Source organism: Panthera pardus, unplaced genomic scaffold (assembly GCF_024362965.1).
Source record: "Panthera pardus isolate Hobbes unplaced genomic scaffold, ASM2436296v1 HiC_scaffold_11, whole genome shotgun sequence".
Taxonomy (NCBI): domain Eukaryota; kingdom Metazoa; phylum Chordata; class Mammalia; order Carnivora; family Felidae; genus Panthera; species Panthera pardus.
In genome coordinates, this window is record NW_026526666.1 from 23,955,954 (window position 1) to 23,969,853 (window position 13,900).

At 37.0% G+C, this 13,900-nt stretch overlaps 1 protein-coding gene and 1 non-coding gene across 2 annotated transcripts in view; both read left to right on the top strand.

Moving 5' to 3' along the window:
* DPYD (dihydropyrimidine dehydrogenase) overlaps nt 1-13,900 on the top strand; it is an 850,732-nt gene that overhangs the window by 337,886 nt on the left and 498,946 nt on the right. The gene's annotated exons all lie outside the window — the stretch shown is intronic.
* On the top strand, nt 8,248-8,354 carry LOC128775943 (U6 spliceosomal RNA). The gene has a single exon (XR_008420920.1). It is a non-coding gene; the product is annotated as a U6 spliceosomal RNA (small nuclear RNA).

Sequence of the window (13,900 nt, forward strand, 5' to 3'; positions counted from 1 at the left end):
GACAGTGGAAAGGCAGGATGTGCCAAAAGAACTAATGCTTCCTTGAGCAGCCTTCAAACTATGAATGATGCCCCCATAAGTGCCCCAGTTACCTTACCTCTGGGGGGCTCTGAGGCATGTGTCCTCCATTGACTCCCAGAATCCCTAGGAGGTCTGAGCTCATTACTCATGTTGTTAACTTGTTTCTAAACACTCTTTGCTTTCTTCCCTTCCCTGTCTCATGTCCTCATTTCTAAAATGGTGGTTTCCTGGAATCTTCTCCCAAGTAGACTACTTGCAGTGGATTTCTTGTCTCAGGCTCTGCTTCTAGGAGATCCCAAACTGAGACAGTGATAGCAATGTAAGTGGTAAGAACTTGTCAGATCCAGTATGGAATTCAGAGGTGGGGCTGATAACATTATTGCTAGATGAGTTATGGGGTGGGAGGAAAACAGAACATTAAGTATATCAATGATTTGCTCTTTTTTTAAAAAAGATAACCATTAACTTAAAAGGGATGTTACAGGGGCAACTGGGTGGCTCAGTTGGTTAAGCATCTGACTTTGGCTCGGGTCATGATCTCACAGCTTGTGAGTTCAAGCTCCGCATCTGGCTCTGTGCTGACAGCTCGGAGCCTGGGGCCTGCTTTGGATTCTGTGTCTCCGTCTCTCTCTCTGCCCTGTCCCTGCTCACGCTCTGTCTCTCTCTCCTTCAAAAATAAATAACCATTAAACGTTAAAAAAAAAAAAAAAAGGAACATTATAATATGTAATGTGTGTGAGAGCGTACTAATCTCCAGTCACTCTTCTAATCCTATTCGCATATTAAGCCCAAAGAATAATACCTATATCCACATCATTGTGATTCCCAGTTGAAAATTCATTCCTGGTCTTCCAGATAGGCTGGGATTTGAACCCAGGTGTCTAGTTTCAAAGTCTGAGCACAAAACGACTATGGTCTTTTGCACAGACAGTACTTGAGCCTTAAAACAGCTCAAGTAAAACAGATTTACTAAGTCTCTTTGCATACAATGAAATGATAGTTCAGAATTTTTCTTCTTCTAAGCTTTTTTCCCCCGAACCTAAAGCATTTTGTAAGTCTAAGTAGGATTTGGCTTTCATTTCACAAATCATAGCCCTTCTCATTTCATAAAAATTATGAAGAGGTATTATTATTATCATTATTGTTATTATTGGCAAAATTTCTAAGTGGTACTGCATTTCCTATAATTAACTGTTATTTGATACAATTGTTTGAGAATATTGCTATGTGCTTGATTACAGGACCTAAAACAGCAGGCAAAACATATATGATGCCAAAGGCATTTTCTCTTATTAGTTGCTGATTTTCAAATGACACTTTATTAATGTCTGAGAATGTTTTCTCTTTGGCATACACAATGAGAATCACTGTGTTTACTGGCTGATATATAGGGATGGAATAGGCATTACTCAAGGTTTTAGTTGCTTTAAAATGAACATATAGGGAGGAGTGATGAGTATGTGCAGGGAGTAAGCTAAAGGAGAATGTGGGAATAGGTTCTTTTATTTTGTGCCATTTATTTAGTTTTAGTTTTAGTTTTAGTTTTAGTTTTAGTTTTAGTTTTAGTTCGAGAGAGAGAGAGTGTATGTGTGTGTGCATGAGTGGGGAAAGGGCAAAGAGAGAAGGAGAGAAAATTCTAAGCCAGCGCAGAGCCTGAGGCAGGGCTTGAACTCCTGAACCGTGGGATCATGCCCTGTGCTAAAATCAAGAGTAGGTTGCTTAACCAACTGAGCCACCCAGGTGTCCCTATTTTTATTATTTTTTTAAGTTTATTTATTTAGAGAGAGACAGAGAGCACTAGTTGGGGAGGAGCAGAGAGACAGGGAGAGACAGAATCTGAAGCAGGCTCTGTGCTGACATGAGCTGTCGTGAACTCATGACCTGGGCCGAAACCAACTGGGCTTAACTGACTAAGCCACCCGGGCACCCCTAGAAATAGGTTCTTAAGGCAAAAGCCCACCTGGACCTGGAGTATAGATGTGTATTAGGATTGCTGGGGTAGTCAGATGGGTAAACCCAGGAAATAAGATGTCATGGATATTTGGTCCATGAAAGTGACCAAGGTTTCAAGACTCTTTCTTTCCTTTTCCTTCCACATCCAGGCAGTTTTCATATCCATAGGCAGAATGGTTTACTTCTAAATGGCTCTGAAATGGGTCTCTTTCTTTTCATTCCTTAATCCAGGTATTTGTCTCTTGGCTGCTAGGTAGTTACAACTCCACTTGCAAAAAGATTTTTCAGGTTAACATTTGAAATCTTTAGCATAGCTTAAAAGGCTCTCTATAATTTTGCTTTCTTGAATCTAATAGTATTGTAATTAAAATTATATATTTGATTTTATTTTTAAGTATGTATGTATGTATGTATGTATGTATTTATTTAGAGAGGACAAGTGGGGGAAGGGCAGAGAGAGGAAGAGAGAGAAAATCCCAAGCAGGCTCCACACTGATAGCAAGGATCCTGATGTGAGGCTTGGACTCAGAAACTGTGAGATCATGACCTGAGCCAAAGTTGGATGCTTAACCGACTGAGCCACCTAGGTGCCCCTATAATAATATATTCTATTTGCATATATTATTTACACTATGTATATACATGAAGTATGTTTTTATAATATAATGCTATTAGCAATGACATGTCAGATGATAAACTGTTGATAATATTCAATCCCCCTAGGTCATCCAAGGTGGAAAAGTGTTCCAAGATATACTACTAGAGAGTAGGGAATGAGTATGAGTGTTATTCAGAGCAGGATTTTCTATCCAAGGCAAGGTGGGCTTTAGGGGAACTTACAAAGTATTTGGTCCTGTAGTAGACAAAAGCATAAGTGGGTAAGATAGAGGCACCCAAGTGCAGTGTCATAACTAGGAAGTCAAAAGAAGCATAACTTCTTTGGTACCCAGAAATGAGAAATTGAAGAGCAGGAGGGAGATGCGAGAAAATGACTGAAGCAATGTGAGTTGCCACAGGCTGGATCCTCATGCTCTCAGTTCACTTTAGAACAGGAGTAATTAGGCAGGTAACAGCAATTGACTTACTTGGAAGAAATAATTGACACTTTATGTTTCTAGAAGTGGTGATGTTTATTAAACTATTGTTGTTAAATTTATGTATAAAAGTGTCATTAATCCTGAAAGGATTATGTTGGAAATTAAAGCATGTAGGCTTTAAATCCAAATCCTGAATCTGCCACTTAGTAAGATGTTTTACCTTGGAAAGGTGTTTCAACCCATTTAAGCTTCAGTTTCTTCATAAATAAACCAAAAATAATAATACTTTTTTACCAAGATGCTGTAGGAATTGAATATTAAGTCACCTAGAAAATACCTGGCACAGTCACGATCTCACAGTCCGTGAGTTCGAGCCCCGCGTCAGGCTCTGGGCTGATGGCTCGGAGCCTGGAGCCTGTTTCCCATTCTGTGTCTCCCTCTCTCTCTGCCCCTCCCCCGTTCGTGCTCTGTCTCTCTCTGTCCCAAAAATAAATAAAAAACGTTGAAAAAAAAAATTTAAAAAAATTAAAAAAAAAAAAAAAAAGAAAATACCTGGCACATAATATGTATCTCAAAAGTTACAGTTCTCCGCCCCAGTCTCTCTTTTCTCTCTGTCTTTTCCTTTTGACAATTGTTAAAATAATACGGAAGGATTATATGCTAAGACTTGGCACTTTTCACCTGTAGAGTTAGGAGAATAGTAACAATATCAATTTAACATTGTTTTACAAGACTATTGTTTATGTTGGGAAATCTGTACCTCACATTTAGAAACTAGACCAAGTAGAAATACAAGAGAGAATATGAACCCATTTTTGGTTAGGCACAGGCTTTTGAAGGAGCTTGTAAGTCTTTGCATATTGCTTTTACTGTCCTTTGGAGTAAACAATTGTAGGCATTGGAAGTATTCACTTCCAAATTAAATTAAGATCATCTTTAAAGCGCTAGAAGTATCTGAATATTTGTGTGAGTTTCCCCATTACTTTAATAATTGTTTTCTCATTTAAGTTATGTTGCTATCATTGACATTTAAAAATCATTACAACTTCGACTAGAGCTTAAAATGTTTTTTCCTGTTGATTTGTTTCAACACACATTAATAAAGCACCGACAATGCAAGAGACTCTGGGCTTGGCACTGTGGGAATTCATTTATTTAACAAATATTTATATCTTTTCTGCTACATTTCAGGATCACACATAGAGTGATGACTAAGAAATGGTCTCATACCTGCTTTTGTGCATCGACTAGTAGTGTAGGAGTCAAGAGGCCAAACTTTCTTATCATTGATATTTTTTAATGACCTAAAGAGAGGGTACTGGTTTATTTGTGTTGAGGGATTCATCATTTGCCATAGCATCATCTGCCACATGAACTCCATTCTTCATTTTCTCAGTTACCTTTAGTGATGTCACAGTTATCATACAAGGTTACAAAACTTCAAAACTGAGAATTGTTTTATCGCTGTTTAAGGTAGCCAGGGTTGCCTTTACATAGTTATCACAGACCACTGGCTAAAAGAACAGAAGTTCATTTTCTCACAGTTTTGGAGGCTAGGAGTCTGAGATCAAGGTGTCAGCAGTACTGGTTTCTTCTGAGGCCTCTCTCCTTAGCTTGTAGATGGCTGTCTTCTCCCTATGTCTTCACATGGTCTTTCCTCTGTGTGCCTTTGTGTCTTAATTTTCTCTTCGTACAAGGATGCTAGTTGTCATGGATTAAGGCCCAACCCAATGACGTTAACTTAACTCAGTGATCTCTTTTAAGGCCCTGTCTCCAAATATAGTCACATTCTGAGGTATTGGAGGTTAGGATTTCAACATGTGAATTTGAGGGAACACGCCTCACCCCATAACATTTATCATCCCGTATATCATCTACATTTGTCATCATTTTATACACTTCTTTACTTCTATCATGTCAACTATTATTCTAATCCAGATGCTTAATAAACAACAGTATTTTCCCTTATAGATAGCCACACTGTATCAGAATTTCTTATTTTATTTCATCCTTCCAACTAGAATTGTCTTCCTTAATAGTTCTTTCCATTGTATTATAGCCCTGATCACAACCTCCTCAGCAAAATGCCTCTGTTGCCCAAGGCTGACTTTATGAGGTCTTGGTAACAACTGAACACTCTGGTTCCAAATTTATCTCCAGTTATTTTTTAGGGAATCATCTCCACTGTAGACTGATGTTCTTTTCACTTTCTATAATAGACCACCTTTAACAGCTTTCATTAGTCTACTTTGCTAAAGTAGCATATGCCAAATTTCTTCACTATAAAGTTTCTTCACTATAGCGTATGCCATATTCTTCACCCTTTCTCCCACTCTTTTCAGACCTTTTCATACTCTATGGAAGGAAGGTACAGCGAGCAGACATACTTGAGGAGTGGGGAATTATGCTCCACTTCCTTGAGGGTGTAGTATCTATGTACATTACTTGGAATTATTCTGTATGGAGAGTTGTCCATTTATTTATTCATATAAGTATGGCTTCATGGGTATTTATTTTATACTTTGGATCATAACCTAATATTATCTTATTCATTTTGCTGTTCAAACTGTTCCAGCTGTGGCCATTAGGAGTTCTTTCAGTTGGCTCCTGTGTTCCTTTGATTCATCTCCATCTCTGTGTGTGTGTGTGTGTGTGTGTGTGTGTGTGTGTGTGTGTGTGTGTGTGTTGTAAGCACTAAATTTCTAGCACTACAAAGAAGTTTCAAGCATATGGTGTATATTTCTTGTCATAGTCCTAGAATCAGCTATTTTCTTCAAGGAGCCCTGATTTCTGTTATTGGGTAATGTTATTTAAAACCAACATCTAAGAACTAAGTATACTCATTGCTACTGCAGTTGTTTCTTCTAGGATCTTTCAGCTGACAGAGTAAGGAAATACATATGTGTATACTCACCTATGTATATGTGTACTACTATAAATATTTCTAAGTATAGACATCTGTGTCTATCTTAAGCTAAACCTGAATACACACTACTGTCTCCAAGTTTAATCCATTACCACACAGATCATTCTACTCAGTTTCCCTGACAGTGAGAAACCTGACTCCCATCGTCCACTATTGATTTGTTTAATTCCAGTGTACATATGTAGTGGTATTCAAATTAACTCATACCCCTATCCTAACCTATTATGTTTAAAATAATATATAAGTACCAGGTAGTTATTATATTGCAGTATTACTCCAAGGATCTAGAAGAATGATAAATTTATAGTAGGTCCTCAATGTTTATACTATTGATGGATTTCCAAAATAGCTAATATTTGTAGTATACTCAATCAAATTCAAATTAGGTTTGATATCCAAAAGACATCACAGCTTTTTGCAATCCTGCCATGGCCATGATTATGAATTTAGGTAGACTGATGTGTAGATGTACAAATATGTCAATCATCAGATAGTAGAGTTTAAAGTAAATACTATAGGCCTTTTAATGGGATAAAAACATCTAATTTTTCAATTTTTATGTAAAGCTATAATACATTTACAAGTAGGAGACTGTTTTTTAATTAAAAAATGAAAACCATAATGGAACTGAAAACTCAAAATGATTAAATGAGGGTGGAAGTATGTAGGAAGGCTAAAAAGATTGTACCTCCATAGGTTGGGACAGTGAACAATGAAAGAGCTTATACTAATATAAGTCATACAGTCTTAAACAGCATAAAAGATAATTGTGGATTTCTGATCTAATTATTAAATTATAAGTTATTTGAAGTTTAAGTGAAAGAAGCTTTGGCCAACTAAGTTTAATTATATTTTTTAATGTTTATTTATTTTTGAGAGAGAGAGAGTGGGGAGGGAGGCAAAGAGAGAGGGAGACATAGAATCCAAAGCAGGCTCCGGGCTCCAAGCTGCCAGCACAGAGCCCGATGTGGGGCACAAACTCACGGGCTGTGAGATAATGACCTGAGCCAAAGTCGGCCACTTAACTGACTGAGCCACGCAGGTGCCCCAGTTTAATTAATTTTAAGAGGGTAATATGCAAATGGTTTTCAATAATCTTGGAGATAAATATTGGCTACTAAGAAATCTAAATGTATTCTAAATGGGTAAGGAAATACCAATACACAGCAGAACTTTAAGATTCATGTCTGATGAATCCCTTGAGATAGTGATATAACCAACTCTCCCTGGAATCTGAGATCCAAGGTAATAATTCCAGAGTTCTTATGTTTTTTCCACTTGTACTAGGGGATTCTGCCAAACTGTAAAATTAAATAAAAAAGGATGGCTAAAAACAGTTCTCATAGCATTCAGCATTTTTTTTTTTTGTATTTAGAATCAGTCATGGCAATCACAGATGTTTGAATTTGATTTAACTTCCTCAAGTCTATTTTTCAACATGAGAAAAAGTTGTCAAACAGAATAGGCACAAATGCCACTGGCAATACTTCAGAAGACTTTAAGCCCGGAAAGTAATGTTGCCATATTAAAAATACGTATTTTAAAAAGTTACCTCCAGATTTCCTACAAACTAAGTGAAATTAGAGACTTTGTACATGGTAAAAATATAGAAAATACCAAGACTAAGAAAGGACACCAAAACTTTTCAAAGGGGTAAGAAACGTACTGCTGAATTGTTGATGCTAGTCAGTATTACAAAAATAGAACTGATGGTTCTAACATTAACATTAGTTAGCTTCTCTTGCATTGATCAAAACATGGGTAGGCACTGAATATATGCAGTACATTTGAAAAAAAAGGAAATTATTCTTTTAGGATTCTCATGTGACAGTCTAAACAATTAAGTATAAAATTATGCTTTATTCCAATTTCATGGAAGTAGTAAACTTGTTATCTTTACATACTACCAAATGCTAAAGACAACTGAATCACACAGAACACTGTGTTTTATCCTTCAACCAGCATATCAATTTTGATCATAAACCAGTCGTTGTCAGCTTGACATAAACAAGATGCTTGAATATAACTTAGTACAAATTGTCTTAAGTATGAATGATTTTGGGGAGCATCTCTAACAATTCTAAAATAAATGAAAATGTGTTAAGACTACTCACTTAATTTTAAACCACACAAATGATTATATTTCTGTAGAACATTAGATTTTATAAATTACCAATATGTATGAAATAAAATAATAAACCTTTGTCAAAGTATGTAATACTTATAACAACCCAGTGATGTGATATATTATCCCTAGTTACAGTCTAAAGTATATCATACACAAATATAAATGAAATAAAAATGATGATAGTGCTCGCTTCGGCAGCACATATACTAAAATTGGAACGATACAGAGAAGATTAGCATGGCCCCTGCGCAAGGATGACACGCAAATTCGTGAAGCGTTCCATATTTTTGATGCAAAAATTCTTAATAAGATACTAGCAAATCGAATTCAACAGCATATAAAAAGAATTATTCACCATGATCAAGTGGGATTCATTCCTGGGATGCAGGGCTGGTTCAACATTCGCAAATCGATCAACGTGATACATCACATTAACAAAAAAAAAGAGAAGAACCATATGATCCTGTCAATCGATGCAGAAAAGGCCTTTGACAAAATCCAGCACCCTTTCTTAATAAAAACCCTTGAGAAAGTCGGGATAGAAGGAACATACTTAAAGATCATAAAGGCCATTTATGAAAAGCCCACAGCTAACATCATCCTCAACGGGGAAAAACTGAGAGCTTTTTCCCTGAGATCAGGAACATGACAGGGATGCCCACTGTCACCGCTGTTGTTCAATATAGTGCTGGAAGTTCTAGCATCAGCAATCAGACAATAAAAGGAAATCAAAGGCATCAAAATTGGCAAAGATGAAGTCAAGCTTTCGCTTTTTGCAGATGACATGATATTATACATGGAAAATCCGATAGACTCCACCAAAAGTCTGCTAGAACTGATACATGAATTCAGCAAAGTTGCAGGATACAAAATCAATGTGCAGAAATCAGTTGCATTCTTATACACTAACAATGAAGCAACAGAAAGACAAATGAAGAAACTGATCCCATTCACAATTGCACCAAGAAGCATAAAATACCTAGGAATAAATCTAACCAAAGATGTAAAAGATCTGTATGCTGAAAACTATAGAAAGCTTATGCAGGTAATTGAAGAAGATATAAAGAAATGGAAAGACATTCCCTGCTCATCGATTGGAAGAATAAATATTGTCAAAATGTCAATACTACCCAAAGCTATCTACACATTCAATGCAATCCCAATCAAAATTGCACCAGCATTCTTCTCGAAACTAGAACAAGCAATCCTAAAATTCATCTGGAACCACAAAAGGTCCCGAATAGCCAAAGTAATTTTGAAGAAGAAGACCAAAGCAGGAGGCATCACAATCCCAGACTTTAGCCTCTACTACAAAGCTGTCATCATCAAGACAGCATGGTATTGGCATAAAAACAGACACATAGACCAATGGAATAGAATAGAAACCCCAGAACTAGACCCACAAACGTATGGCCAACTCATCTTTGACAAAGCAGGAAAGAACATCCAATGGAAAAAAGACAGTCTCTTTAACAAATGGTGCTGGGAGAACTGGACAGCAACATGCAGAAGGTTGAAACTAGACCACTTTCTCACACCATTCACAAAAATAAACTCAAAATGGATAAAGGACCTGAATGTGAGACAGGAAACCATCAAAACCCTAGAGGAGAAAGCAGGAAAAGACCTCTCTGACCTCAGCTGTAGCAATCTCTTACTTGGCACATCCCCAAAGGCAAGGGAATTAAAAGCAAAAGTGAATTACTGGGACCTTATGAAGATAAAAAGCTTCTGCACAGCAAAGGAAACAACCAACAAAACTAAAAGGCAACCAACGGAATGGGAAAAGATATTTGCAAATGACACATCGGACAAAGGGCTAGTATCCAAAATCTATAAAGAGCTCATCAAACTCCACACCCGAAAAACAAATAACCCAGTGAAGAAATGGGCAGAAAACATGAATAGACACTTCTCTAAAGAAGACATCCGGATGGCCAACAGGCACATGAAAAGATGTTCAACGTCGCTCCTTATCAGGGAAATACAAATCAAAACCACACTCAGATACCACCTCACGCCAGTCAGAGTGGCCAAAATGAAGAAATCAGGAGACTATAGATGCTGGAGAGGATGTGGAGAAACAGGAACCCTCTTGCACTGTTGGTGGGAATGCAAATTGGTGCAGCCGCTCTGGAAAGCAGTGTGGAGGTTCCTCAGAAAATTAAAAATAGACCTACCCTATGACCCAGCAATAGCACTGCTAGGAATTTACCCAAGGGATACAGGAGTACTGATGCATAGGGGCACCTGTACCCCAATGTTTATAGCGGCACTCTCAACAATAGCCAAATTATGGAAAGAGCCTAAATGTCCATCAACTGATAAATGGATAAAGAAATTGTGGTTTATATACACAATGGAATACTACGTGGCAATGAGAAAAAATGAAATATGGCCTTTTGTAGCAACATGGATGGAACTGGAGAGTGTGATGCTAAGTGAAATAAGCCATACAGAGAAAGACAGATACCATATGGTTTCACTCTTATGTGGATCCTGAGAAACATAACAGAAACCCATGGGGGAGGGGAAGGAAAAAAAAAAAAAAAAGAGGTTAGAGTGGGAGAGAGCCAAAGCATAAGAGACTGTTAAAAACTGAGAACAAACTGAGGGTTGATGGGGGGTGGGAGGGAGGGCAGGGTGGGTGATGGGTATTGAGGAGGTCACCTGTTGGGATGAGCACTGGGTGTTGTATGGAAACCAATTTGACAGTAAATTTCATATATTAAAAAATAAAAAAAATAAAAAAAAATAATGATGATAAAAACATCTTCATGGAGAATATTTGCTAGTATTGCAAAACTGAGATACAGAACTACATCATCTGATGTTTCCAGTCCGTTGTTATTTCTTCTATGTTGCACTGCCTTATGATTTGATCTGGCTTATTGACAAAACCTAAGTATAGGTCTATAAGCAAGGAATCCTGTGCCAGGCTGAGCTGTGCTCCTCACAGTGATGGTGCCGTAGTTGAAAGCGGTGGTTCTGAAGCTTGACCATCTACATTCAAATCTTATATTTCTGAAGCATATGGCTACCTGGGTTCAATTTTCTATAGTAGTACCACTGGTAGTATAGCCATAGATTGGTGCCAGTCCCTGAACTGGTTGTCACTATTCCTAGTGACATAAGCCCACACACTAAGAGTAAGTGTTTAGAAACCTTTATAGCAACTTGACAGAGTAATTTCATGTCTGATGAATCAAATAATAAAATATCAGGGCATGTATTTTATATGTATGCTTGCTTTTTTTTCAATTCATTGTTCTAGTAATTGAGTTTTACATAAATATCTTTTGAAATGGATTGGAATTGAAGAAGAATGTCTCTTACCACGGAGAGTTTGAGAAACACTGATTTAGAATAGTGCTAAGACAATGCTTTAATTTCCTCATCAGGAAAATGGGATAGAAAGTAGAACAGGATAATGACATTTATACCATTCAAATGATAGCATTCCAAAGGGTCAGCTATACCATTTCAAAAATTCTTTTTCTATATACTTACCTGTTTGTTTGTTTTTTATGTAGTTATCAGACCTTTGACAGGTCTTACCATGGTATGTATGACTTATGTTTCAGGTGGACCAAGCAGCAATCTGAGAGAGTTTTTCAAGAGAAGGCATCTTGAGACTTTTTCTTTCTTTTCATACAGTTTATTCTTACCTCAAGATTTAATAGTGCTTTCCAAACTTTAATCACCAGGAGCTCTGCTTCCAGACGTAACTCAGTGGGTATGGTATTGGGGTCTGAGGTTTTGCATTTCTCAGTATCTCCTGCATGATGCAGATGCTGCAGAGAAGCGAGGGTTTTACAGGCCTTTTTTTCTCAGGTACATCCTCTCACCTAGTGCCTGGCAGCAGAAACACTCAAAGAAAATCTTCCTGCCAATACTCTGTAGTTTTCCCGAGGTCACAGGACACATTTTATCCTCAGCCTAGCCTTTTCTTCAATAATGGTATTTTTCAGTGGTCATGGAGATAGCCCAAAGCCAAGGATCCTGCCTGCAAAGCTAAGGGTCTAAGAAATCCACTGTAAACCTAACTTCAATTAAACTAAGGGTTTTTTGTTTTTTGGGTTTTTTTTTTTGTTTTTAATGCTAACTTACAAATGTGATAAGTTGATTGGTCTGATACAATCTTGATTACCTTAGTTGTCTATCATCCTGGCAAAACTATAATTGCCTAAAGTCATTAGCCCATTGCCAATTAACTTTATTTTAGTATGGATTGGTTTAGTGTTCTTCAATAACGTAGTTTCCAAAACTGACTTCTTTGGAGTCTTGGTCTTGTGGTTCTGGTGAAGAAAATGTGGTGTTTTAAACTTGTACACTGTCTGATTTTTTTCCTTCATTCCTAAATCCCATATTAATATGTATGAATTGGGTCTTTGGACCATTTATGAAAGGAAGGAAGGAGGGAAAAGAAGGTAGAGGATGGAAGGAGGGAAAGGAAGGAAGGAAGGAAGGAAGGAAGGAAGGAAGGAAGAGGGAAGAAAAAGGATGAGAGACAGAGAGGAGGAAGGAAGAAAGACTACTTTCATAGCCTTAACTTGAAAACAAATCTCTGCTTTAATAAACTTTGGAATTTTTTTTTAAGTTTTTTTTTTTGTTGTTGTTGTTTTTTTGAGAGAGAGGGTGAGAGAGCGTGTGCATGTGCACATGAGCCTGGGAGGGGCAGAGGGAGGGAGAGAATCTTAAGCAGGCTCCGTGCCCAGCATGGGAGCCTATAGTAGGGCTCCATCTCATGTTCTGGAGATAATGACCTGAGCTGAAATCAAGAGTCGGGCCCTAAACCAACTTAACCACCCAAGCATCCCAAAACTTAGGAATTTTAATGCAACAGTAGAATATTCATTCTTTGGGCTTTCTTTTTGTCCATAGCATTACAAATTGAAATGAAAAATTATAATTATTATTTAGCATTGTTCAAATCATTCACCTAAGTTATATACATATGTATTATTCCTTTTTTGTGTGTATGAATTAGTTCTCTACTAACTTTGTCTTCAGTGACCTAAGCACTCAAGTAACTTGAGCTGATATGCAGGTAGATACAGTTATTCATATTTGTGATTCATCGATTTATAATATTACCATGCTTGGAAACTTTTATTTTAGGACAACATTCAAGTTGTTTGTATGAATAAGTAAGTGAATAATAGATAAGTATCCATCATCTCTTTATTGTCCATGGTAATCCTATCTTGTTTCAAAAAGATAATATTTTGAATAAGAATTTTCTTCTTAGAATAATTTTCAACATCATTATCATTATCATTTTAATATCACTATCATTATCATTACATTTTGATCCTTGGATATTAAAAAGAAAAAAAAAAAGAGGATGATTCATTCACATATGTAGGAACCTTTCTTTTATGATGGTGAGAAAAATTGGAAAATGAGAAAATAGCTAAATTTACCAGTTCTACATTGGGATAATATTGATTGACTACCTACCTTGTCCTAGGCAGAAAGAATATAGAGAAAAGAGCAGGGACTTGGCTTACAGAATTTACAGATTAAAAAATAAGAGATTAATTAGAGTGCAGTGTAAAGACTGATATACTGGAACACCAGATATAATAATAAAGGGAAGAACACAGAGTAGGAATCTGATATTTCAGTTTGGGGTAGGGGAGTTGATTTATCTCAGAGGAGTTGATTTATCATTTGCTTCTTAAAGGCAAGTTAAGAGATAGCCAGGCAAAGGAGGAAGGAGGGCCATTCCAGAGAGGGAATCTGGTATTTGGGGCACTATACAGTAAAATTCAAATTGGTCTATCAGAAGTGAAGCGTAAGTGTTAAAAGAATGACAGAGAGAAGACTTGA